General features: G+C 41.6%; 1 protein-coding gene across 1 annotated transcript in view; it reads left to right on the plus strand.

Annotated features, from left to right (window-relative positions):
- Positions 1–799: 799 nt before the first annotated feature.
- LOC143935665 (proton channel OTOP3-like) overlaps positions 800–17,546 on the plus strand; it is a 135,843-nt gene continuing 119,096 nt past the window's right edge. Inside the window, exon 1 of the mRNA XM_077459698.1 lies at positions 800–1,087. The gene's annotated coding sequence lies outside the window, so the exon portion shown is untranslated. The remainder of the gene's footprint in view (positions 1,088–17,546) is intronic.

Here is a 17,546-nt window from a genome sequence, read left to right on the forward strand (position 1 = left end):
GGTGTACTCACTTTTGTTGCTAGCGGTTTAGACGTTAATGGCTGTGTGTTGAGTTATTTTAAGGGGACAGCAAATTTACACTGTTATACAAGCTGTACACTCACTACTTTACATTGTAGTAAAGTGTCATTTATTCAGTGTTGTCACATAGAAAAGATAGAATAAAATATTTACAAAAATGTGATGGGTGTATTCACTTTTGTGAGATACTGTATATACCATAGTTTGCAGACGCGATAACTTATGTGCAAACCAATCAATATGCGCTTATTGAGATTTTTTTTGATTTTAGATTTTTTTACCAAAAGTATTTTGCAAAATACAATGTGGCCTAAATTTATGAAGAAATTATATATATATATATATATATATATATATATATATATATTTTTTTTTTTTTATAACAGAAAGTGAAAAAAAAATGTTTGTTTTTTTTCAAAATTATCGGTCTTTTTTTTTCGTTTATTTTTCTTTATAGCGCTAAAAAAAAAAAAAAACACAGAGGTTATCAAACACCACCAAAAGAAAGCTCTATTTGTGAGAAAAAATGATATAAATTAAAATGATATACAGCGTTGCATGACCGTGCAATTGTCAGTTAATGTAACGCAGTGCCATATAGCAAAAAATGGCGTTGTCATAAAGGGGGGTAATTCTTCCGGAGGTCAAGTGGATAAACACACTTTAAAATCAATGGAACTGACACTGAATTTGTAAGCAGTGATACCGGAGAGAGTCATAATTGTATACCAGTTCATGTCACGTGTATATCAGCTTTCATTAGCTGGTTACTGTCATTAGTGTGGTTATGTTCCAGCCTTAGGGCAGGTCGCCACCATTTTTTATATGGCACAGACAGCAATAGACACGAAGCGGCTCTTTTCATGCTTGGAAATTAATGGGATAGTTACAAAAGCAATGAGAAGATTATTCAGAAAGCAAACAAGAGAAAAATCAATGAAACTCAGAAGCTGCCTTACAGGGCAGAGGGAAGGAGCAGACTCCGACAACTTGTAAGAACCTGACTATTTGGCCACACAGAGCTGTAGGAAGACTGGAAGAGCTGCGGGCAAAGCGAATATTGCAGGTGGGCACTTGTTTTATTAATTACAAAACAGTAGAGCATTTCTGATGTATACATATTTCTGCTGACTCTGCTTTTTTTTCTTTTTCATTTTAATAAATGAACATATTCGTTTTGTAGTAGGTCACATAAATACTTAATAATCTGTACGTACTGAGTACATAAACACATGCACTTATTTTAGTACCAAGAGTTGTATTAGACCAAGTCTTCTCAGCAAAGAAATTTCTGTCTCATGTTAAAAAAATATATTTTTATATTTTTAATATTACATTTAAAAATTGTGTAGAATGATGATGTTGTCAGCATGATATTGCAACTTTTTTTTTACTTTTTAACCACTTCAGCCCCAGAAGAATTTACCCCCTATCTTACCAGAGCACTTTTTGTAATTCAGCACTGCGTCGCTTTAACTGACAATTGCGCGGTCGTGCGACGTTACACCCAAACAAAATCAACGTGCTTTTTTCCCCACAAATAGAGCTTTCTTTTGGTGGCATTTGATCACATCTGCGTTTTTTATTTTTTGCGCTATAAACAAAAAAAAGCCACAATTTTGAAAAAAAAAGTAGTTTTTTTTTTTACTTTTTGCTATAATAAATATCCCCCAAAAATATTTAAAAAAAACATTTTTTTTTCTCAGTTTAGACCGATATGTATTCTTCTACATATTCATACAATAATTTTATTAAAAAAATATATAATTTCTTTATCAATTTAGGCCAATATGTATTCTGCCACATGTTTTTGGTAAACAAAATCCCAATATGTGGAGGACAGTAACTGACATTTTTGACAAATTTTGGGGACCAGTGACACTAATACAGTGATCAGTGCTAAAAATATGCACTGTTACTGTACTAATTACACTGGCAGAGCAGGGGTTAACATCAGGGGTGATTAAAGGGTTACATGTGTGCCTGACCAGTGCTTACTCACTGTGGGGCAGGTGCGTGTACTAGAAGGCATGGATCAGTGCCCCTGCTTAGCAGAGACACAGGATCCATGTCTTCTGTAGTGACAGAATAGTGATCTGCCTTGTTTACATGAGCAGACCGCCGTTCTGCCTATGTATGCATCGTCTGGTGCTGGCGGACTTTGAGTCTAATCACAGCAGAAGTGGACTGTCACTGGACAAGAAGTGCTTTATGGACTTTGCTTTGGACGCAGTCATGTTGGAACAGGAAGGGGTCATCCCCAAACTGTTTCCACAAAGTTGGGAGCATGAAATTGTCCAAAATGTCTTGGTATGCTGATGCCTTAAGAGGTCCCATAGACACACTCCTAAACCTTGTGGACAGACTTCCCAGGTTAGAGCCAATAAAGATATTTCCCTACCTGGTTATTTTTGGCCCCTTTTCTTGCCCCATACCTACCAGATGACCAAAAGCCACACCTCTGGTCTATTTATGTTGTGAGTCTTGTTGCGTGTTTATGTGATCCACATTTGTCTCGGTCTTAGGGCCACGACCATAAATTCGAAGGCCAGTATGGCCTATAAATGCAAGCACCGCATCTGGGAAATGGTATACTACGCTGTCGATCTTGAGTTTAGATATGCTTTAATTCTCAGTACACACTTTTCCTGTGCCCTTGTAAATAATGCTGTATTCTGAGAATTCAACGCCAAAGCAAACAGACATTTCAGTCCCTGTCCATTTGAATACAATTCAGCATTAAACAAAACGAGCTCTTGTATATTTTGAACAAGTTAGCCCAATACAACTTTTACATTAAAGCCCCATACACACTATCAGATTTTCTGCTGATTTTTTCCTTCAGATTTACCAAAACCATATAATATGAGGTCAAACCTTAGGAGTTTCAATTTGTATGCAATCAGGCAGGTCATTCTGCTACATGGTTTTGGTAAATCTGAAGTGTATGGGGATTTACACTCCTTTTAGTATAGGGGGTTATTTACTGAGGGAGCTTTTTTTTTTATTTTTTTATTTTTTTTCAATGGTTCAGTGAGGTAGGATGGTTCCTCTTCTCTCTGCCACGACTCTGAACCACTTTGTCCCCTCTGATACACATGGTTATGTGGTGGGGCCTATATTGGTGCAGGTATTATTAAGAGATAGGAATACTACTCACAGCTATTGATATATATATAGGAAATATACACCAGGTTAGCAGATTGTAAATAAAAGTGCGTATATTGGCAAAGTAAAGGGGCAAGGAGCCAACATTAATAAACGGTAAAGAATCCATAAGGCTGCATTCACACCTGTGCATTTTCAGCTCGTAAATTGCCAGAAAAATGCCAGAAAAACGCCCAACAAGCAAAATCCTATTCATTTAAATGGCCCCTGTTCACATCAGAGCGTTTTGTCGCCTGAAGCAAAACGCCTGAAGCTCAAAAAAGTACATGAGCTTCTTTTTTGGCCAGATTACAGGCATTTTTCTGCTTTTCACATTGGTGACCTTTTGACCTGTGCAAAACATGGCAAATATTATGGAAAAATCGTGGTAAAAACGGGAGACTTTCTGCCTGAATACGAAACGCTTAGGTGTGAATGACGCCTAAGAATGCAATAAAATAACTGACGTGAGTACTAGGCTATAATATGGCAACTAACCTAGACCACAGCAATACTGGACCAAATTAACCCGCCACACACATCATTAATAAAGCATAAACAGTGAAAAGTATGAATGGCAATGAAAAGTCTTACCGTAACTCTCTGCAACAACTGATTAAAAAAGTGTGCCAGAGTGCACATTTATATACCCTCTGGATGTAGGTATATTTAGGTTTTCTTGGTTGGGGCACTCTTGGGAGGTATTTGTATAGTATCTGACCCCTAATTTGGGAACTTAAGCATGCTAACGTTAGGGCCTGGTCTGTACGGTGGTGCACTTTGTTACTAGTAGAGACTAGTACCCTTCCTGATCTGTTAGCAGCCATAATGATCACACACCCAGCAGTGGCACACTAGTCCACTTGCTGCTTCAGTGTTTTTAGATCTTTTTTTGTCAGATGTTACTATGATATACTGGAGTAATTACAAGCATTTCATAAGTGTCTAAAGCTTTTATTGACAATTACATTAAGTTTATGCAAAGAGTCAATATTTGCAGTATTGACCTTTATTTTTCAAGACCTTTGCAATTCTCCCTGGCATGCTGTTAATCAACTTCTGGGCCACATCCTGACTGATGGCAGCCCATTCTTGTATAATCAATGCTCGGAGTTTGTCAAAATTTGTGGGGGTTTTTTGTTCACCCGCTTCACCCGCTTCTTGAGGATTGACCATAAGTTCTCAATAGGATTAAGGTCTGGGGAGTTTCCTGGCCATGGACCCAAATTTAAATTTTTGTTCCCCAATCCACTTAGTTATCACGTTTGCCTTATGGCAAGGTGCCCCATCAAACTGGAAAAGGCAATGTTCCTCACCAAACTGTTCTTGGATGGTTGGGAGAATATGCTCCCAGGGGATGTTTTTGTACCATTCTTTATTCATGACTGTTTTCTTAAGCAAAATTGGTTGAGAAGCAACTCCACACATGATTGGTCTCAGGAAGCTTTACTGTTGGCATGACACAGGACTAATGGTAGCGCTCATCTTTCCTTCTCTGGACAAGGTTTTTTTCCAGATGAATGACCCAAACAATCGAAAGGGGATTCAGCAAAGAAAATTACTTACCCCAGTCCTCAGCAGTCCAATTCCTGTACCTTTTGCAGAATTTCAGTCTGTCCCTGATGTTTTGACCTGAAGTGGTTTCTTTGCTGCCCTTCTTGACACCAGGCCCTCCTCCAAAAATCTTTTCCTCACTGTACGTGCAGATGCATTCACACTTGTCTGTTGCCATTCCTGAGCAAGCTCTTTACTGGTGGTGCCCCGATCCCGCAGCTGAATGAACTTTAGGAGACAGTCCTGGCGCATGATGGACTTTTTTTTGGGTGCCCTGAAGCCTTCACAAATGGAATGGAAATATTTTTTATGAAATTAAAGTGGTTGTAAACCCTTACAAACCACTTTGACCTACAGGTAAGCCTATATTAAGGCCTACCTGTAGGTCCAAGAAATATCTCCTAAACCTATACGGTTTAGGAGATATTTACAAAAAGACAGGCACTGCTGTCTACAGCGCATGCGCCAAAGACAGCGGCAAGCAGGCGCACTGAGCAGGCCGCAGATCACTGCGATATGCTGCTTGTGTCGGCTCCCATGCACAATGCGCGGGAGTGACGTCATCGCGGCTCCGGCAAATCACAGCGCCGGAGCAGCGAGACCCAGAAGTCACTCTGGGATACATGGCAGTGGCGAAGATGAAGACGGAGGACTGCTTCGGGGGCTTCATTCTCAGGTAAATTATTCATAATGAGCTAGTATGCTATGCATACTAGCTCATTATGCTTTTGCCTTGCAGGTTGCATTTTTTTTTTTTTAAATAGCCTTTATTTCCTCTTTAAGTTAATTTTCACGCAAAGAGGAGCTTTGCAATTAATGAATTCATCTGCTCATTCTTCATAACATTCTGGAGTATATGCAAATTGCCACCATAAAAACTGAGGCAGCAGACTTTGTGAAAATTTATATTTGTGCCATTCTCAAAACTTTTGGCCACGGTTGTATGCCCAGACACACACAGATAGCAGGTTTGTACCACTGTGGTCGCAGCAGCAAGAGACTGTTTCCCCTCAGTGCTTACACAGCACACAGGTCTGCACTGTCTGGTCCCAGCACTCTCTGGTCCTAGTATCATAAGGCATCATGTGTGTGAAGGTCCTGGTGTGTTGTGGAAACAATCTTTAGGAACAAGTAGGCAACTTAAAAAAACTAGAAAAGTTTGATAAAAAAATAAAACTCAGAGTGCCCAAATTTTATTTGTATTACCAGTTTAGCCAGTATAAATTAATGACAGGTTTATGTTAAAATGCATCACCTGTAAATGATAGTTACTTTAAATAGAGAAAGCCACACACACATGTACCCATCATAGAAGAGGTGAACACCCAATGTTCCATATTTCACCCTAGGCTTTGTACATTGCAGATTAAAACGCATTTCCAAGACACAAGTAAATTCACTGCTAAACAGTGGTGGCCTGTCCATTAGGGGCACCAACCTCCCCCCCCATGCTTCCGGCCCCCTGATCCCCCTGATCAACTTACCGGGAGCCAGACGCATGGATTCCAAGCAGGATTTTTTATGTATTTTTGAAGCACATGATTAGAGCCAGAGGCTCTAATAGGCTTCAAAAAAAGATGGGTCCATAGCACAGAGCACTGCGCCCAAAGCCCACCCAGTTGTGTGACCAATACCGAGTGAATATTCTCAATTGTAACACTAATTCTCCTCCCGGCCAATCATCACCCAATTGGCCAAAAAATCGACTTGGCTGCCAGGAGGAGAGAGGAGACGCAGGGGAACCGATGAGAAAGAAGCCACCCTGAGAGATGGGGTAAGTGCGGTGCCCTGACTGACTGACCGACCGTGGGGGATGGGTGCGTCTGAGACCTGGCTGACGGGGGAGATGTCTGCAAGTGGATTGTTTGCCCGCACCCCCCAAAAAAACCGCCAGCCGCCGCTGCTGCTACTGTACTCATGCCATCGAGGAAATACAGGGCAATGCAAAAAGAGGGTGCTACTTGAACCAGTACACAAAGTGCTGCATTTTCATTGGCTGACTTCAGGAGTATTTAAAGTGACATTAAATAATAACATCCATTAAAGTGATTGTAAACGATCACCTTGTAAAACAACCCATTCCGTTTAACCCCTTGACGTCAACGCAACACAAATATATGGGCTTCGACATCAAGGGTATTGTACCTCTGTACCGTTCTTTTTTTTTAGAGCTGACGGTTGGCTTTCTTGTAATAATAATCAATGCGGCTAATCAGCCTTATTACAAGCAGCGGGAGGGGGACTTCCGCCCACCTCCCTGGGCTCTCCCGTCTTACCAGTGGGTCCCAGCAACCAGCCGGCACGTCCGGCTGGCCAGAGACCCGAACAATGCCAGAATCGGCTTTGATCGGGTCTCAGATCTAGTGACCCAGAAGCGACGTCATGACATCACTTCTGGTTTACAGAAGACTTAACCACTTCAGCCCCGGAGGATTTGGCTGCTCAATGACAAGAGCACTTTTTACAATTTGGCACGGCGCTGCTTTAACTGGTAATTGTGCGGTCATGAAATGGTACAATGTTTTGGTACAATGCTGTACCAAAACAAAATATGCATCCTTTTTTTTACCCACAAATAGAGCTTTCTTTTGATGGTATTTGATTGCCTTTGTGATTTTATTTATTTTTTGCAATATAAAACGGAAAAAGACCGAAAATATTGAAAAAAAAAAAGGATATTTTCTACTTTTTGTTATAAAAAAAAATCAATTAACTAAATTTTAGTCATACATTTAGGGTCCTTTCACACGGGGCGGATCAGTTCTGATCCGCCCCGTGGATGTCCGTTTGCTCAGCGGGGATCACTCCGCCGATCCCCGCTGAGCAGGGAGATGACAGGTCTGTCTCCGCACACTGTGCAGGGACGGACCTGTCACAGCGCCGCTCTCCCCTATGGGAGATCGGATGACGACGGACCGCAGTGCCCGTCGTCATCCGATCCGATCCGCAGACGGATGGAAAAATAGCTTTTTCCTCCGTCACACTTTTTCGGATCGGAGCGGGTCGGATGTCAGCGGACATGTCACCGCTGACATCCGACGCTCCATAGAGCTCTATGGAGCACCCGTTCAGGTCCGCCTGAAAAACTGACAGGCGGGCCTGAACGGGACGTTAGTGTGAAAGGGGCCTTAGGCCAAATATATTCAGCTACATGTCTTTGGTAAAAGAAAATGTCAAGTGTATATTTATTAGTTATAGTGTCTACAAACTAGGGTACATTTTCTGGAATTTAAGCAGCTTTTAGTTTATTACTACTTATCTAATTTCTTGAGGTGTTAAAATGGCAGGGCAGTACAAAACCCCTCCAAATGACCCCATTTTGGAAAGTAGACACCCCAAGGATATTACTGAGAGACATGAGCCCATTGAATATTTTATTTTTTTCAAGTGATTGAAAATGACAAAAAAAATGATTACACAAAGTTGTCACTAAATGATATTTTGCTCAAACATGCCATGGGCATATGTGAAATTACACCCCAAAATACATTCTGCTGCTTCTCCTGAGTAAGGGGATACCACATGTGTGGGACTTTTTGGCTGTCTAGCCACGTACGGGGCTCCGAAAACCAAGCACTGCTTTCAGGCTTTCTAAGGGTGTACATTTTTGATTTCACTCCTTTTCACAAGCCCTTTCTGACACTTTTTGTTTACATTAAAAAAAAATATTTTATTTTGCAAAAAAATTACTTTGAACCCCCAAACATATTTCTTTTTAAAGCAAAGGCCCTACAGATTAAAATGGTGGGTGTTGCAATTTTTTTCACAAAGTATTTGCGTATTTTTTGGGGAAAAAACACACTTTTTTTATTTAAATGCACTAAAACATGCTATATTGCCATAAAGGTTTGATGAAATAAAGAAAATGATCTGATGCCGAGTACATGGATACCAAACACAACATACTTTAAAATTGTGCACAAACGTGCAGTGGCGACAAACTACATAAATTTTTAAAACAATTGTACACGGCTGGTGCTAAAATTCTTTCAAGCCTCCGCCCATGCAAGGAGGATAACTGCTTGATGAAGATAAGTAGCTTTGCATCCAGTATATGGGCAGCCTGCAGTGCCTAAAAAACAGGACCCCCTAAAACTTTGGGAGAAGGACAGAGAATTGGGGACTTAGGCTCCATATATCTGTGTATAGTGCTGGTTTGCACAAAAAAAAGGATTGTACCGCTGTTTTTAAGCATATATTTTTTACTTTATTTTTAATATTTTTTTGATTTTTTCTGACTTTTATTTTATTTTATTGTGTCATTTTTTGGTATACTCTTTTGAGCTGCATCATTGGTACATATATACAAAATTTACAGGCTCATAGTGCAATTGGTGTAGATCGCACCTTTGGTTTAAGGGGACTTTTTTTGTAAAAAAAACTATTTTGCACAAAGCGCTGTAAAATAATTTTTTAGCATATGCAAAAGCTCTCTTTTTTGTAATTATATAACATTTTTGTAATAAAGCATATTTTAAGTGATCATTAGTCCTCTGCTATATACATATCAATAAGGCATATAAATTTTTGCAGAAGCTATTACTTTGTAGAAGCCTTTTTGAAGAACCTTTTTTGTAGCCCGTTTCCCTTTCTCTCAAGTGGTCAGTTATTGAGAATACTACACCATGAGCAGATTTTTTCTTTCTTGAGGACCCATTGGTGGATAACAAAGCCTCCTTCTCTCATCATTTCCAATAAACCCTGGGGAGGACCAGCTGAAGACAGAGCTAATTAGAAGAATCCTCAACCTAGTGGAACACAGATTACAGGCACTATACCCCCTAGGGGGTGCGTGGATTCGGTGAGTGGGGACCCTTGAGGGGGAACGAGCACGGAAGTCACCAATAAGCAGGCCTAATCACAAAAGTCACCTTCCTGTTATTTGAAAAAGAATAATCGCATGGTTGAAAATACCTGATAAGAGACTTTTTTGTGGACTTTATATATATATATCTATTGATATTTTGATCTTATTCACATTTCTTCCAGGCTTTTGTATTTTTTACATTCGTAAGGGGGTTAGAAATTACCCCACACATTCGTTTTATTTTTCATCTCATTTTTTATTTTTGTATTTTTCATGGTTTTGGTTGTCTTTGTTTCTTTATTGCAATATTTTTTCATTCACTGGGGTATTTTAGTGGAAATATAAATTGTGCACAGTGGAAGTAATTATTAGCACAGGAACTACGCAAACGCAGTGCGATTATAGGTGTTATATTTTCCCCTATAAGGGGCTTTGTACACGGAGTGCGTTTGTTTTTGTTTAGTATACTAATATTTTTATTATCACAAAAATTAGTATCACAAAAATATTTTGAACATTGTTTGGGATTCTTGGATTTCATATGTGGTTTTGGGTGCTTTAGGGTTTAATTTATTTATTAATTATCCCTTTGGGATTCTGATTGATTGATTGATCACGTTAGTGAATAACTGAACGTGTCCACCTTTTTCGAGGTTATTCAACGTAGGGTAATCAATATAACTAGTTTGTAGTGGCACGTGGTTGAATTTGGGTTAACAGAAAAAATTAGTTGGACATAAACACAAAAAATTGGGACATTATAGCAAACACATATTGGGTTGCACAGAGCCTATAGGGAAGATAAAAGGTAATATAAGGTTTGAGGTAGCGCCATTAGCCCATCATTACTATTTACATAAATTTTTAAAAGCCTTTATTTTTTGTTTTGTTTTTTTAATCATTTTTATTGTTATCTCAGAGAATGGAAAAATCCCCTATGATAGCAATAGGTAGTGACAGGTACTCTTTTTTTTTTAAATGCTGTCTATTAGACCCTAGATCTCTCCTCTGCCCTCAAAGCATCTGACCACACCAAGATCGGTGTAATAAAATGCTTTGCCAATTTCCCAATGGTGCTGTTTATATCCAGCGAAACCTAAGTCATGAAATGCTGGTAGCTTCCAGTTTCTTAGACCATAGAGATGATTGGAGCTGTTCTGGTCTCTGATCAGCTGGCAGAACTACTGGCTGCATTCTCGGGTTCCCTGTTGGGACAGAAGAGCCCAAGAAAAGCATGGAAGACAGTGGGGGGGGGGGGGGGGGATTTCCCTCCCACTGCTTGTAAAAGCAGTCTAGGCTAATTAGCCGCTAGAATTGCTTTTACATGAAAGCCAGCCGCTGGCTGAAAAGAATGATACCAAAATGATACCTAAACCTGCAGGCATCATTCTGGTATAACCACTCAAAGTCCAGCAAAATACCAGTACGTTGCTGGTCCTTGTTGGGCATACATTGTGATGTTCTTTTTTTCATGCAGCCTGTGGGCTGAACGAAAAAAAGAGATTGATCGGTGGGTATGCCCACCATTAGAATACCGCCCTTCATCCACCCACTTCTAATGATGGACGTGCATGCATCATTTTTTTTTAACTGTGGTGGTGAAATCACTTTCTACAGTGCTGGAGTCGCAGATTTACGTATTGTGGGAGCAAACGCTGTTGCTGTCAAGATGAATAAATCAGTGCTGCAGCTGAATGGCATGCCCAAAAACCAAAAAAATGGTTAACAATAAAACACAGTAAACAGTAAAGTATAAAAGAATTACATACCTGAAAAGCAAAAATGATAAAACATAATACAGTAAAAAAGCGCAGAACAATAGACAGAGAATAGAGAGAGAGAACAATAAAACAACAACTATTTTTTTATTTTACATATTTTTTTTTTTTTACACTTTTATTTGTAACAGTAACTGTTGTAACGGTTCGATTCCAGGTTCGTGTCTCTCAAAATTAGATGGCATCTTTGGAAACCCTGTGAAAGTGTGTCCTAGTCTGTGCAGTGCTGTACCCTACGCTAATATCCTACTAGTGTGCGGTAGCATTCAAAATATTCACCAATGCAAAGACCAGGATGGTCAGGACAGAAGAGACAATAAGAGCGGTGTCACGCCTACATCCACGCTTTCTACAGACACAACATTTTCTTCGGGGGGCTCATTGGGTAGGGGTACCAGGGAAGACCTACGGAAAATGCCTCTCAAGCATCCGCTCACTGCATTTGCATTGGGAAGTTGGGCCAAAGCACCGTCTGGAATGATCCCTTCCTGGAATTTAAGGAAGGGTCCAGTTCATCCTGAAGCTTTGTATAGCACAAAAGCATTCAGCAGAGCTAATAGGAATAAATATACAGACCTTTTTGTGGCCTTATGGGCAACTAGGTACGGTGCCAACAACTGGTCATTGAGGTCCACCCCTCCCATATTAAGGTTGTATTCGTGGACACAGAGGGGTTTCTCCACAACACCAGTTGCCATAGGTGTCTGCGTGAAGGGAGGTAAGAACAAAAACATTACGATTATCCCTCCACTTCACAGCGAGCAAGTTATTACACTTCAAGCAGGCTCTCTCCCCCACCCTAAGACAGGAATCTACAAGCTACTGCTGGCGATTAGATTGCACGGGGCCACATGTGCCAATTTCATGGTCAAACAGTGGGTACATATCAGGAATATGAAGTGTTGGGTAACAAATGCTTTAAGTGTTCTTTGATCTATTTTTCATTATATTGAATCTTAATGTAATATATTGTCTCCTTGTAGGGCCCCTGGGAACTTCAAACCCTCCTCTTTGTTCCCTCTTGCTTCCATTTGTTTGGAATTAGCTGTGCATATTATTTGTGGTCTTGAGCGCTGCTCTATTCACACTAAACATCCCATAGACCAGGGGTAGGAAACCTGTGGCCCACCAGCTGTTTCAGAACTACAAGTCCCATCATGATTCTGGGATTAATTGTAACTGCAATGCTATGCATCATGGGAAATGTAGTTCCACAACAGCTGGAGGGCCCCAGGTTGGGCACTAGGGACATAGACCATAGTCCATCTCAGCAGAGAGCAAGATTGTAGCTAAATTCCTAGATATAGTGGGACCATGGAGATACAGATACAGTGGGACCATGGAGAACGAATGTAGCCATATTTAGCAATGTTTAGTGTCACTTTGGGGTACAAGCAATTGAATGGATATGGATTGCAGGGTAGCCAAAAGTAAATTGAATAGATTTATTTATTTCCCCTGCGTATGTTAAAGTATATCTGAAACTCAATTGGCTCTTTGGCTGCACCTCACAATTGGACGGCAGTGCTGCCCTTCACATTGATGGGCCAATCCTGGGGCAGTAGGGTAGGGTTAAAGTGGTTCACCTTCTCTGTGCAGCCGCCTCCCAGCCCCTCCCCCCCAATTATTATCTGACCCTATTGTGATCCAGTCATCTACGCAAGAGCCTATGCTCTCCGGGGACTCTCCCCCCTCATTGGGTCCCACTGATGTCAATCAAAGCCAGTGAACCAACGAGGAGAGAGAGGGGGCGGGGCGGGGCTGAGCCCCGTCTTTGTGTGTGTGAATGGACACGCAGAGCCATGGTTTACGAGCAAGCCTTCTTAGGTGCCCCCATTGCAAGCTGCTTGCTCTGGGGGGCACCGGGCAGGAGGAAGGGGCCAGGAGCTCCGGGGGGGGGACCCTAGAAGAGGAAGATCTGGACTGCTCTGTGCAAAACCTTTAAACAGAGCAGGTAAATAGAACGTGTTTGTTATTAAAAATAAAAAAAAGCCTTTAACCACTTGCTTACTGGGCACTTAAACCCCCCTCAGTCCCAGACCAATTTTCAGCTTTCAGCGCTGATGCACTTTGAATGACAATTGCGCGGGCATACAACACTGTACCCAAATGAAATTTTTATCATTTTTTTCCCACAAATAGAGCTTTCTTTTGGTGGTATTTAGTTACAGCTCGGAGTTTTATTTTTTGCTAAACAAACAAAAAAAGATGCAAAAAAAAAAAAAAAAAAATCATGTTTTAATAGTTTGTTATAAAATTTTGCAAACGGGTCATTTTTCTCCTTCATTGAAGTGCGCTGATAAGGCGGCACTGATAGGCTGCATTGGTGGGCACTGATGGGCTGCATTGGTGGGCACTGATAGGCTGCATTGGTGGGCACTGATAGGCTGCACTGGTGGGCACTGATAGGCATAGTTAAGGCGGCACTAATAGGCACAGATAAGGCGGCACCGATGGGCACAGATAAGGCGGCACTGATGGGCAAAGATGGGCACAGATAAGATGGCACGGATGGGTGGCACGGATAAGTGGCACGGATGGGTGGCACGGATGGGCACTGATAGGTACCACAGATAGATGGGACTGATGGGCACTGATAGGTGGCACTGATAGGTGGCTCTGATAGGTGGCACTGCTGGGCACTGATGGGCGGCACTGCTGGGCACTGATGGGCGGCACTGCTGGGCACTGATGGGCGGCACTGGGGTGCAGCACCTTTGAGGCAGATTGGGTGGCACTGTGGGTGGCACTGTGGGTGGCACTGTGGGGTGGCACTGTGGGTGGCACTGTGGGCACTATGGGCACAGACGGGGGGCACTTACTTTTACTTTTAGTTATACTTCAGGATGGCACTGCGGGAGGCAGGTGGGCACTGGCAGGTGGCATGTGGTGCCTTGCATTGCTGGCCGTGATCGGGACTGATGCCCCGATCACGGCCACCGGTGATCGGCTTTTTTTTTTCTCCTCGCGCTGTCAGCGCGAGGAGGAATAATAGCCGATTACCGGCTCCGTTCTATCACATGATCAGCTGTCATTGGCTGACAGCTGATCACGTGATAAGGGGTCGGGATCGACCCCTTGCACAGATCGGTGATCAGGCGAGTCTCATAGACTCGCCGATCACAGAGCGCACCGCGCGCGCCCCTCAGGGGGCGCGCAGGCCGCTCGTAACCGGGACGACGTCAATAGACGTAGTCCCGGAAATCTAGGTCCGCGCTAATGCCGTCATTCGGCAATAGCGCGGTACCCAAGTGGTTAATATCACTTTGGAGGATATTATTGGTTGAATAATGATTTGATTTGTTATATTTTCTATATTTTTGGTTGCATAGAATGCACTTTTTGGTTAAGTTCTATTGGCAGATAGCATGTCTAATTTTATTTGTATTCTTTTTTAAAACACAATAAAAAAATTGTGGAGAATAATGCTTGGCTATGTGTTTTACTTCAAATGCCAGTTTGGGAGTAGGCAGTTATATTTAAAAAAAAATACAATGTAAAATTGACAAGGGGCACCAACATAGTTGTATCTGTGATCTTAAAAACTACGGGATAATGGCGTTGTGGTAACTTGCCCAAATGAAAAAAACAAAACAAAAAAAAAACATAATGATATTATTCTTGATATCACTAGAAAATAAAGCCTTTGAAAATTTGTTTGCAATAACTCCACCAGTATCACCAGCAAAGCAGCTTCATTATTATCTCATTAACCACTTGCCATTAACGGCTACAGGGTGGTTGTTTAACTCCGCTCTCGCGCGCCCCCCCCGGGTCCTGTGGACCCGGCGCATCACGGTAAACGGCCGCTCATCGCGGCCGTTTACCACGTGACCGCTCCATCAAATGACGGAGTGATCACTTGTAAACAAACCGGCGTCATATTATGACGCCGGTTCCTCCCTCCGCCTCTCTGTACCGATCGGTACAGCGCAGGGGGAAGAGATCGGTGTCAGCAGCGATGTGGGCTGCATCTGCAGTGCCCACATCGCTGCTCACCAAAATTTAACCCCTCAATTCCCTGCCAATACTCTGAAATACCAGCCAATACTCTGCAATGCCAGCTAATACTCTGCAATGCCCACCAATACTCTGCAATACCAGCTAATACTCTGCACTACCAGCTAATACTCTGCAATACCCACCAATACTCTGCAATACCAGCTAATACTCTGCAATACCCACCAATACTCAGCAATACCAGCTAATACTCAGCAATACCAGCTAATACTCTGCAATACCCACCAATACTCTGCAATACCCGCCAATACTCTGCAATACCCGCCAATACTCTGCAATACCAGCTAATACTCTGCACTACCAGCTAATACTCTGCACTACCAGCTAATACTCTGCACTACCCACCAATACTCTGCAATACCAGCTAATACTCTGCAATACCCACCAATACTCAGCAATACCAGCTAATACTCAGCAATACCAGCTAATACTCTGCAATACCCACCAATACTCTGCAATACCCGCCAATACTCTGCAATACCAGCTAATACTCTGCAATACCAGCTAATACTCTGCAATACCAGCCAATACTCTGCAATACCAGCCAATACTCTGCAATACCCACCAATACTCTGCAATACCCGCTAATACTCTGCAGTACCCGCTAATACTCTGCAGTACCCGCTAATACTCTGCAGTACCCTCCAATACTCTGCAGTACCCGCCAATACTTTGCAGTACAATTCCAGCCAATACTCTGCAATACCCTGCCAATACTCTGCAATACCCTGCCAATACTCTGCAATACCCTTCCATAAATTGCCATACTCGGAGATACCCAGCCATACTCGGAGATACCCAGCCATACTCAGAGATACCCAGCCATACTGGGAGATACCCAGCCATACTCGGAGATACCCTGCAATACCCAGCCATAGACACCCCCCCCCCCCCCGCTGCCCTCCGGTGCTTCTACCGACTCGCCAATACGATCAAAGCCAGAATCTTTTTTTTTTTTAGGGGTGAGATGCGGGTCTTATTGACCCCATATCTCACTGTAAAGAGGACCTGTCATGCCATATTCCTATTACAAGGGATGTTTACATTTCTTGTAATAGGAATAAAAGTGATCAAAAAAATGTATTTTTGGGGAAAAAAATGTCAAACTAAAATAAATAAAGTAAAATGAACAATAAAAAAAAAAAAGTTTTAAACCGCCCCTGTCCCCATGTGCTCGCATGCAGAAGCGAACGCATACGTAAGTCCCGCCCACATATGAAAACGGTGTTCAAACCACACATGTGAGATATCACTGCGAACGTTAGAGCGAGAGCAAAAATTCTAGCCCTAGACCTCCTCTGTAACTCAAAACATGTAACCAGTAAAAAAAATTTTAAGCGTCGCCTATGGGGATTTTTAAGTAGCGACGTTTGGCGCCATTCCATGAGCGTGTGCAATTTTGAAGAGTGACATGTTAGGTATCTATTTACTCAGCGTAACTTTATCTTTCCCATTATGCAAAAATTGGGCTAACTTTACTGTGTTTTTTTTTTAAGCACAAAACTGTTTTTTTTCCAAAAAAAAAAAAGCATTCGAAAAATTGCTGCACAAATACCGTGCGAGATAAAAAGTTGCAACGACCACCATTGTATTCTCCAGGCTGTTTGCTAAAAAAAACATATATATAATGTTTTGGGATTCTATGTAATTTTCTAGCAAATAAATGATGATTTTTACAGGAGAGAAATTGTCCTGGGTGCTCCAGAACGCCGGATGGCGCTCCCTGCTTGTTGGGCCTCTGTATGTGGCCACACTGTGTAAAAGTCTCACACATGTGGTATCGCCGTACTCTGGAGTAATAGCAGAATGTGTTTTGGGGTGTAATTTGTTGTATGCATATGCTGTGTGTGAGAAATAAACTGATAATATGACAAATTTGTTAAAAAGACTGGACTTGGACTGTCTTCTTTCCAAAAAGGGGTCATTTGGGGGGTATTTGTACTTTTCTGGCATGTTAGGGTCTCAAGAATTGAAATAGGCCGTCAGTACTTCAGGTGTGATCAATTTTCAGATATTGGCACCATAGCTTGTGGACTCTATAACTTTCACAAAAACCAAATAATATCCACCAATTTGTACTTATTTTTACCAAAGATATGTAGTAGTATAAATTTTGGCCAAAATTTATGAAGAAAAATTACTAATCTGCTAAATTTTATAACAGAAACTAAGAAAAATTCATTTTTTTACAGAATTTTCGGTCTTTTTTTCTTTTATAG

Source organism: Lithobates pipiens, unplaced genomic scaffold (genome assembly GCF_037356315.1).
Source record: "Lithobates pipiens isolate NorthernLeopardFrog02 unplaced genomic scaffold, aLitPip1_a1.2 Scaffold_28, whole genome shotgun sequence".
Taxonomy (NCBI): Eukaryota; Metazoa; Chordata; class Amphibia; order Anura; family Ranidae; genus Lithobates; species Lithobates pipiens.